The 9664-nt window shown below is 38.5% G+C and overlaps 1 long non-coding RNA gene across 2 annotated transcripts; it reads left to right on the top strand.

The window, feature by feature from the left end:
• The first annotated feature begins 849 nt into the window (after nucleotides 1-849).
• LOC144984067 (uncharacterized) lies at nucleotides 850-9443 on the top strand. 2 transcript variants are annotated; one of them, XR_013647698.1, is made up of 4 exons: nucleotides 850-1165; nucleotides 1250-1398; nucleotides 1480-2166; nucleotides 7535-9443. It is a non-coding gene; the product is annotated as an uncharacterized LOC144984067 (long non-coding RNA). The 2 variants fall into 2 exon arrangements; XR_013647697.1 differs by having other exon boundaries at nucleotides 850-1398.
• Nucleotides 9444-9664: the final 221 nt, after the last annotated feature.

Raw genomic sequence — 9664 nt, 5'->3', positions numbered from 1 at the left:
ATTGAGCCCGAGAGACTTAGGAATTTTTTTTTTTTTTTTTTTTTTACGGTTTCAAAAAAACAACAAAATAAGAAGGAATAGGCCTTCACAGACAGCAAGGATGAAGTCTGCTGCCAATTGCAACAAACACCTCAAATGTTTGACGTCATACCCACATGCTTTTACTGAGGCATCTGAACATATATCTTTCTAAAACAAGTAGGATTAGAAAGAAGATGTTAAGAAGATATCAGAGCAAGAATGGACATTTTGACAAATAAAAAGACTAAATAATCTGCTATTTCTCAATAGAAGTCTATGGGATTTTGGAAGGGGGGTTGAGCTGTCTACACAGTCTGTGGTTGCAAACAAGGTTGGGAGTTACAGGTATCGTAAATATGTTAACATGGATAATGCTTCTTACGTAGCTAATGTGTGACCTTTTACAAACAAGTTCTAGAATTACTATAAACACAGTTATTTAAGTCTGACTGGTCAATTTATCTCTGACTCTTTTGTCTGACTTGATTCACCTTTTATAAAAGAGATAATTTTGAAAATAGATCGTTTATCACCCCCTTATAAGCAGGTGTGCCCTATAGTGCAGAAAATAGGGTACAAACGATCTGTTTAAAATCAAAATAATTGCTATTTGGCTAGTAGCTAATAAGAGAGGATTATGTAGAAAGTTGGCTGAGTCCAATCTCAAAGCCAGTTTTTCCATTAAATGTTTTTTATTCCCACCATTAATAACAATAGAAACACGCCTGAGAGTTTAATAAAGCACATGTACAACTGAAACTATATGAAAAGATTTTGGAAAGAAAAGTAAAAAGAGTGCTAGAATCTGGAATGACATTGCTGTAGGAGATTTGCTGCAGAGATCTGCAATAATACAAATCTTTCCTCCAATGAAGAGTTACATTTAAACTATTTCACTGCGCAACAGTTAAAAACATAAAATTGCAACAAAATGCACAATTTTCTAATAATTTAAATTCATTAGCAAGCTTCCATGTGGAATATTCAATGTTAAAAAGGACAAAACATAACTAAGGTCCAAAAAAATGACATATGATTGTATACTTATTGTCATGGCTACAGAACAATAAAGACCCAGATGCTGAAACCTGGAAGAAGACACAGGTGAGAACAGGCGTGGGAAGTAAGCGGATATAATAATCAGGTAAGTTTGAGAGCAAGCAGGTTCCGTGGGGTCCACAATGCGAGAGGCTGACTCCTGTGGCCTCACTGGTGGATTCGTCCGCAGGGTTCGGAGAACGGCGGCGTCGGTGGAGGTCCGTAATGTAGGCGGATCAGCAGAGGCTCGTGGTGTGACCAGGTGGAGCAGACAGAGTGAGGTTTCCAGACTGAGGCTGATTCAGGCGACCACTCGTGGCTATGGATTCCTGGAGACAGGTAAAGACAATGTTTTAGGCGCAGGCTTGAAAGAAGGTAGCAAACGAGAGCAAAACGTGACGACCAAATATGCACCATCAGGGGCAACGGACTGGCGATGAATACTGGTCCTGGAGCCCCTTAAGAAGGCAGGCGGTAAGATGAGGTAAGTGGTCGCAGCTGGGCTGAATCAGGAACCAAGCGGAGAGGAGAGGAGAGGGGGAGGAGACTGGCAGAGGCACCATAACACTTATCACTGGATGCTTCCATTAAGCGTGCATACTTGAACTGTTCAGCCTATCCAGCTTCTTTAAAATGTTTTTCTTTGGTTAACAAGTTGGTGGCCTACGCAGTAGACATGGATTTCTTCACATACTTGTAACTATGTCACCCATTCAAGGTAAGAAACATTTTGCTTGTTCATGTTATGAGGATGAGATTTCACTTCAAAGAATGAATGCAAAGATTGCTGACCTGAAGGAAGTTGTTCAGTGACTTAGGAACTATCTAAGAAAGTCTCCCTACTGTCCAGTTGTGTGGAATTTGTCTATAGCAGTCTTTGAACACAGTTCTGTTGCACTCCAAATCCCCATTTTTCCTGGACTTAATTGAAGTCTGAGCTAGTAAAACCCACCAGAACATTGAGGTTTCCTATTTAGTTGCTTTTCCCTTCAGTCCAATGTTGATCCTCTACATTTCATATATGTTTAAGGATTGATGGCCTTTTCAGCTCTTCAACTGTTTTGGGAGTAGCTGGTTCTGGCACCGCTTCAACTTCTCCACCTTCAGGTAATTGAGTCAAACTGATCTCATCTTAGTGAATACTTCTGAGGGAGGCAAATAACTAGACACCCAGCCAGTATCTATTGTTCTACATGACACAGAGGGGATGCCCTCCAAAGGCTCCTGAATGCTAAAGCCAACAAAAAGAATACATTCAAGCCATTCAGTCTAATCATTAAATTGATGCTGAAACCATACATTTGTTCTTCCTCTTTGTCCACTTTTTTACCCATCAGCACCAGTTGGTGACTATTATAAGGAAAGTTGGGTTCATTGTATAACACACTGATTCTTCAACTGTTATTGATTTCATGAATCAGCTCTCTGGAGTCTTAAGCTTACTCCCATTATTCATCACAAGTTGGAACAAATTATATGGTTCAAGCAAGTAATAACCAAGAACATTTTCCACTTCCTGGCCTTTTTAGGACTGTAGAAAGACTGCAAAATTCTGGTCCAATTTTTACATTCAGTTGTAGTGTTGAATAGATGATTATTTCGCTTTTACAAAGCACACCAAACACACAGTTAAAGTGATAAAGAACAATATTCAAAACCTTAATTGATCTATGTCAAAAGACACTGCTACAATTCTCATTATAATCTATGATAATAGTAATAATAATAATAACATTAATAATAATAATGACTTTTATTTATATGATACCTTTCTAGACACCCAAGGTCGCCTTACAGATACAAAGCAATTAAATACAATTAAAAGAATGAAACATTAGTTTTAAAACAAAATTATTAATACTATCAACTACTGCACTGCATTTTGGTTTCCCAGGGAGGACAATGAAAAAATTGAGTGAAATTTTCAACAAAAAAAAAAGAAAATCTATGAAAACATTTGCTCAAAATATTTAATTCAATCAAGCACTAATTATGCCTTAGTCACAGCCATTGACGGTGAATATGGACTGTCTGTGGGTGAAAAATGGGAAAATCTGTATGGGGTATGCAGGTGGTCCCAACAAAATAAGATCGTAAAGGAGTCGTCTAGCCCGTGGAGCAAAAAAATCATGCAGATTTTTAGGGGCATGCTGTGAGTGGCAGTTCAAGCATTTATACAAAATGTAAGAATAAGTAAGAGTGAAGTAGTAAAGATGCAGGCACGTCTTGCATGTTTTTCATATATCCAAACCCTGCACGTTCCTTACCCCTTGCACACAACCTGGCTGTTGGAAATGAGAAAATTAGACACCTAGTGTGTAGTTTGTGTAGGCATCTACACTCTACACTCATCTTCACATCTACTCTACTGGTCCATGGATTACATGAAATCTTTTCACCTTTATCATGTTAGGGAGAATACGTCAATGTAAGGGGGGGGTCATCTAAGATACCACAAGGGTTATACAAAAATGCTGTCTACTACATACAATTCTTTTTCATCTTACCCTGCTTGCCCTTTGTAAACATGTCAAACTAGCAGCTGAAAAAGCCATGATACCAATGGAAATCTCTATGGGACATTGAGATTCCTCACAGAACAAGCGGTGCCATGCAAGGAGAGGCCGTTTCAAAGCAGGCTGTTAAAAACTCTGAAGAATTTCCAACTGTTCATTAGTTTAAAAATGATAGCTTTTTGAAAACTAGATGTTTAAATTTGAACAATTTTTTGGTCCCATTATGTAATGTAAATTGGCAGTTATTTAATCATCTGAAACATTTACAAACTGTATGGATGTGATAGATGTGACTGTTCTTTATTATGTATTTGTGAGGATTGTGCCCTTTTGTTTGATCTCAGTTGTCTTTTATGCAGGATCCACTCTCAGGCTTTGTGTTTTTCCCACCATCAGTCTCATGTTTTCATCTGATAGTTATCAGCTGTCTTCATTGTAACCCTTGTGCTATCCTAGGCACTTTAACATTGGGAGTTGGGTCATCTAGACCCACTAGACAGTGCGCTGAACCTTTTTTCTTCAATGATTTGTGATCTTCACTGGTGTCCATGGATTACATGAAATCTTTCCACCTTTATCCACCTTTGTCATGGTAGGAATAACACGTCAATGCAAGGGTGGGGTCATCTAAGATAGCACAAGGGTTAAACAATCCTCCTCTTTGTTTTCAAGTGTGTGTGTGTGTGGGGGGGGGGGGGGGTTAGTTCAGTCTTGTGAATCTGTCTATTTGATACATTTTTTAAAAAAAACTTTTTTTTATCTTCTGTTGGTTTGTACGGAGCCCAGGATCTGACATGGGTTAAATAAATAAATAATTCGTTCCCACAAAAATATTATTTCATGGGAACTAATTATTTATTTATTTTACCTATGTCAGCTCCCGGGCTCCGAAGTTTTGGCATGTTTTTTAAAAAATGTTTTTATTGTTTTTTAAACAAAGTTTATATTAGTGCCACAAGCCCAGTGTCAGGAACTCGTGGTGGAGGACCCAAAATGCAGGAGACCAGGATTGGTGACAGGAAATAAAACATTTAATTAGCAAACTGAAACATGACAAAACTATGAGGGGAAACAAAACTGACAAAACAGAGCAGATGACCTGACAAGGAAGAACAGAAACCAAAACACTTAAATAGGCTGAGGAAAACCAAAAACATGACCAAGAACAAAACCACAGAATCCTTACACCCAGACTGCTAAATCATGGATCCTACATCCACCAGTTCTTCACATCATGATCCTATATAAAATAAATGAATACAAATTGAAAAATAAACAAAGAGCTTGAGTTTAAAGCAGCGTTTAATTAAAAAAAAAACTGAAAAAGCAAATTTATGGTTATATGGGCAAAAAAAGTCAAAAAGGAAACACTGCAAATCAGTAATATAGTAGAGAGAACATAACGCCCCCCTTACAGCCCAGGTTTTGGCTAAAATATTGAGCAAATTTTAACAATTTATAAAATTCCACCCTAAACCACTTCAAGCCTTCAAAAAGCTTTTGAACTGAAACAGCATATTCAGTAGTTCCCCCTTAAGTCTTCCACACACCTCTGCTCTTCCACACAGCTAATGTTGCCTCCTATAAAAGACAATTCAACAGTGTGTGTATTTCCTCTTCGCAGTGTGTTTTGGACAAAAGGGAATAAAAGATTTACTCCAACCCTTGAAACAATAACGCAAGAAACAAGAAAAGGTCATTCAGGTGCAGGCCTTGAAGGAACAGATGTTCAACCGATCACTGATTTAATAAAAAGACAACCATCCCGCGTGCCAAGATCGAGGTGAAGCAGATTTCTGTTTGTATCTCTGATTCCAAGGACAATCCTCCACTGGACATCATCAACCTGTTTTTCAAAGAGCCTTTTGTAAAAGGACGCTAATGAGGAAGACTGTCCAAAAAAAATACCCTTTAATAACATATTTATCCCAGCTTAAGAGTTCACTTTTTTTTTCTTAAATGTGTAAAAGCAACATATGCCAAGTGACTTCAACTGCAGCAGTACTTTGTCATCCTCATGCCACTCCTCACAAGCAGCAGAGGCTAGTACGAAGGGAAAAACGCGTTCCATATTTGCCTCCATTTGTTCAAAGTCTGGTCTTCCACAAAATTTTGAAAAAAGTCCAGCAGGGAAAGACAAACCTCAGTAGCAGTTTGACAGATGGTATGTGCGTCGATGCAGCCAGATCCGAAACAGACGTTCTCAGGAGATGGCCCAGCTTCACACACCCCAGTGTCTTGGACACTCGGTGTAGAGAGGGGCGGAGAATTGGATTCACTAGCAGAAGAGGATGCTGGACAAACTCACAAAAGTATTGTAAAAGGGTGTGGAGAGGGAGATCTTGGCATCTGTTTAAACTGTGTCCCAGCTCCGGAGTAGCGGTAGAAATTGGTTTTAAATTACTGCTAGGTAATGACATCACAGTAGCAATCGGTGGGCCTTAACTGTCAGTTTACATGGAGCAGATTGTTGGAAATAAAAAAAAACTAAAAACATTAAAGAAAACTAAAAGATTTAATATCAATTGTACAGTATTAAGTAAAGGATTCTAAGTCTTTTTTTTTTCCGAATCGCACTTGACACTTAAGCCTGAAAGTAGCTCAGGATAAAGAGTTGAGCAATTGAATTCTCACTTTGGATTAAAAATAATATACATTTATCTCTTTGTGGGTCTAATTTGAAATTATGAAACTTGTACACATAAATATTTCACTTGTAAACTATGTTGTATATACATTTTAGTCATCTGATTTTGCACTTTGCAATTGCATCATCCTAAATAAGTTGCACAAAATTTGTTTGCACTTTAAGCCGGTCATGATTATGGTTTTTGTTGACTTAGTTCTCCTTTCAGGTTTATTTTGAAGGATTCCTGCATGTCTTGGTTTTGAGTTTTTCTTCCCTGGTCCCAATCTCCCCTGATGGTTTTCAAATGTGTCTCGTCAGTCCTGTTTGTATATATGTCTTGTCTCTGCCTTCCTCTGTGCTTGTCCATATTGTCTTTTTCCATGTCTACCTGGTTACACCGACAGTTGGTTTTGTTTGGGTTCCCTGCTTGGCAGTGCTTTTGTTTATGAGTATTAAACCCTTTTTTCTTGGAACCACTTGACTCCTGTCTCTGCATTTTGGTCCTTCATGAACCCCTGTATCTGACAAGCACTTTAAAGACCCGGTCCAAAGAAAATCTGTTTTTGAATTTTTTGACATGTTCTTGAAGCATTTTACTGATGATGAATAACATATATTGCATTTCTGAATATATCTTTATTGAAATTATTGTGAATCAGGAGCAGAAATGCCTTTGAAAAAAGCTTTTAGCTGTGACATAGATTCAGCTGCACCCACTTGCAGACAACTAGACTCCGTGTTTTCCTCCACTTTTTTTTCTCCAAGCTGGCACCTGATTTAAAACTGTACAGCTGGATAGCTCCAATATTGATCGCCATTTTTTGTTGCATCAGTAATGTTAGATTGGGGGTGCGAAGGGCTGTAAGCTAGCGGGAGAGCATATAAGCAGATGGGTGACAGGAAGGGGGGGGGGTGGAGATGCTCCACAGTATGCTCCACAACTCAAAGGCAAATTTCTAATGGATTCCTGCTGCTCTGCAGAAACTATGTCCTAGAAAACAACACAGATTTATTGTTTAATTTTGGCTAAAAACAGTAAAATCGTCAATAAAAACCCACTGGGAGACTTTTACAAGATCAAAAGATAATTGGAGTGGGACTTTAAATGTATCAAACATTTTTCACAAAAAACTTATACTATAAAACTAAAATATGTTCATTCCATGAACCAGATCATTATGTTTCATCACTTATATAATACATTGGATTTTACTTTTCATCACACCTACATAAATGTGCATTAAAAAAAACTGTATTTACGAAGGATCTTTGTATGCACTTTTTTACTGATGTATCTTTTTTCTCTGGCCTCTATTTATGTTTTTCACAGAATCAGAGAAAGGATCCCTTATTCCCTCTTCATGCATCAGAGGCAGCTGTTTAAGAAGCACTTCTGTGGATAAAGACATGCACAGAAATGGGTGAAGACATTTTATGGCTTTGTGCACTGGAATGAAGCCAAGAGTAAAAGCTAATAAATAAAATAGAAGAGATGGGAAGACTGACAGAGAGGCAGGTAGCAATATGACAACATAGCAATATCTGAAAAAATAATGACATGGGGAAAGATGCCTGGAAGCTTTTCTTCTGGAAATTTTCTCCCTCATCAGGTTCCAGATCTAAATCTAGTCATAGATATTCAGCATGAGGCTAAAATCTGTTGAGATGTTTACACTATGTACACAAAGCTCCAGAGGTACTTTGAGCAAACAGTACACTACACTTATAAAAGTGTCAAATTGCAATTTTCACCAAGTTCTCTCCCACTGCCCTCCTATTTTGCCCATCACAGTTTGGCATCTGGGTAATGCGTAGGGATCCTGAAGCAGAGACCAAAACACGGCCACAATTAACACATAGGCATTGCAGCAGCAGTCAATCTTTTGAACCTAGTAATGGGTTTCTACTCCCCAGTCCTCAAGCTGAATCAGCCATTTATATGTAATGTTTTGGGTTTACTATTTTGTGTACTATTAAGCTAAAAAAAGGTTTAGGTGTCCACAAAAAAGGCTAATGTCAAACACGATAAGTTGCTCTTACAACTAATTTGGGTTCCTAAACACTAAGCTTCTCTTTAGTTGACAAAAAAGATCAATTAACAAGTTGTGGTGGCTTACTGACTAAGTAAAGGTACAGAGAAACTACTTGAAGGTATATCCACATGCATCTGTAGGAGGGTTTACCCGTACGGGTTTCCATTGGGTTGTCTGGATCCATAGAGCATTGTAGATAGGAGAAGCGTGTCTTGCGGTTCCCTTGAGGCTCTCCTGAGGCTCGTACAGCCACTTTAATATATTCTTATAACACGCTTGCGTCTCACCTACCGTAGTTTATTTTTATTTACCCCTTGCGTGTTGTTCAACTGTTCGACCTGTCGCCCGCAAAGAAAAATGCGCACAAACATTTTTAATCTACAGCCTCACCAAGTGGTCAATGACTTTAAAATAGCTTCTAGTCCACCTGTGTGCCCCTTACACGTTTGCCCATTTCTCAACTGCAGACAGACCGTTTCCACCTGTAAGGGCAGTAAAGACAGCCATAAAACGATAACTTGCAATAAAATAAATTATGTCTTTATGTTTAAATTCTGTGTGCAATTTCTACCAAGTGTCAATCAGTTTTAAAAGTCAGAGCTTTGTCTCCCCCTCTGGTCACCGGCAGGAACCGTCTCCAGAGTTCCTAAGGCACTTCATCTCCCAGCAACCCCAGCGCACAGTTTCTGGATGCCACACACCTGACTTTCATTTGCATTTCAGTTGCATTTCATTTCACAAGCACATTTTGAAGTGAGCAGGAAAAGCCTTTCTACTTCCCCTAGTGGAATAGTGATGGACAGAAAACACAGACCAACTTATATTCAATGGGTTTTTAAGGAAAGTTTAGATCAGGCAAATGAAAAGTGTGCATCAAATACAATACTAAATGGTTATATAAGATAAAAGTAAAACATAAGTCTGTTTTGTAATGTCTAAATACATGCTAGATTAATTAACTTAGCATTTTACAAACACTGAGGGGCATTCTTTTTTTTTTCTTCTTTTTTTAAGGAAATGAACTGAAGCTTAGGTTAAGGGGATTCTGTGTTAATAACAAGTGTTTTGCCAGAGATTTGACTTGCAGCATGACTTTAAATTACACACACACACCCACACACACACACACACACACACACACACACACACACACACACACACACACACACACACACACACACACACACACACACACACACACACACACACATCATCTAGTGCTACCAGTAATAGTTTTGAGACCTGAGTCTCAGCTCATTCACTTCACAATGAATCATGTACACTTCCACTTCACTGCATCACTGCTTTGGCTTCTTCAGTGCTTTCCTTCTTTCCTCTTTCTGACAGCCTTGCTCCACACTCACGGGAATCCAGCTGAGCCTCCAGCTGTGACACCTAGGATCTGTACGACTGTGGATACTAAATAG

This window comes from Oryzias latipes, chromosome 15, assembly GCF_053564925.1.
Source record: "Oryzias latipes strain Hd-rR chromosome 15, Olatipes_Hd-rR_3.1".
NCBI lineage: Eukaryota > Metazoa > Chordata > Actinopteri > Beloniformes > Adrianichthyidae > Oryzias > Oryzias latipes.
This window is presented reverse-complemented; position numbering and strand designations above follow the sequence as displayed.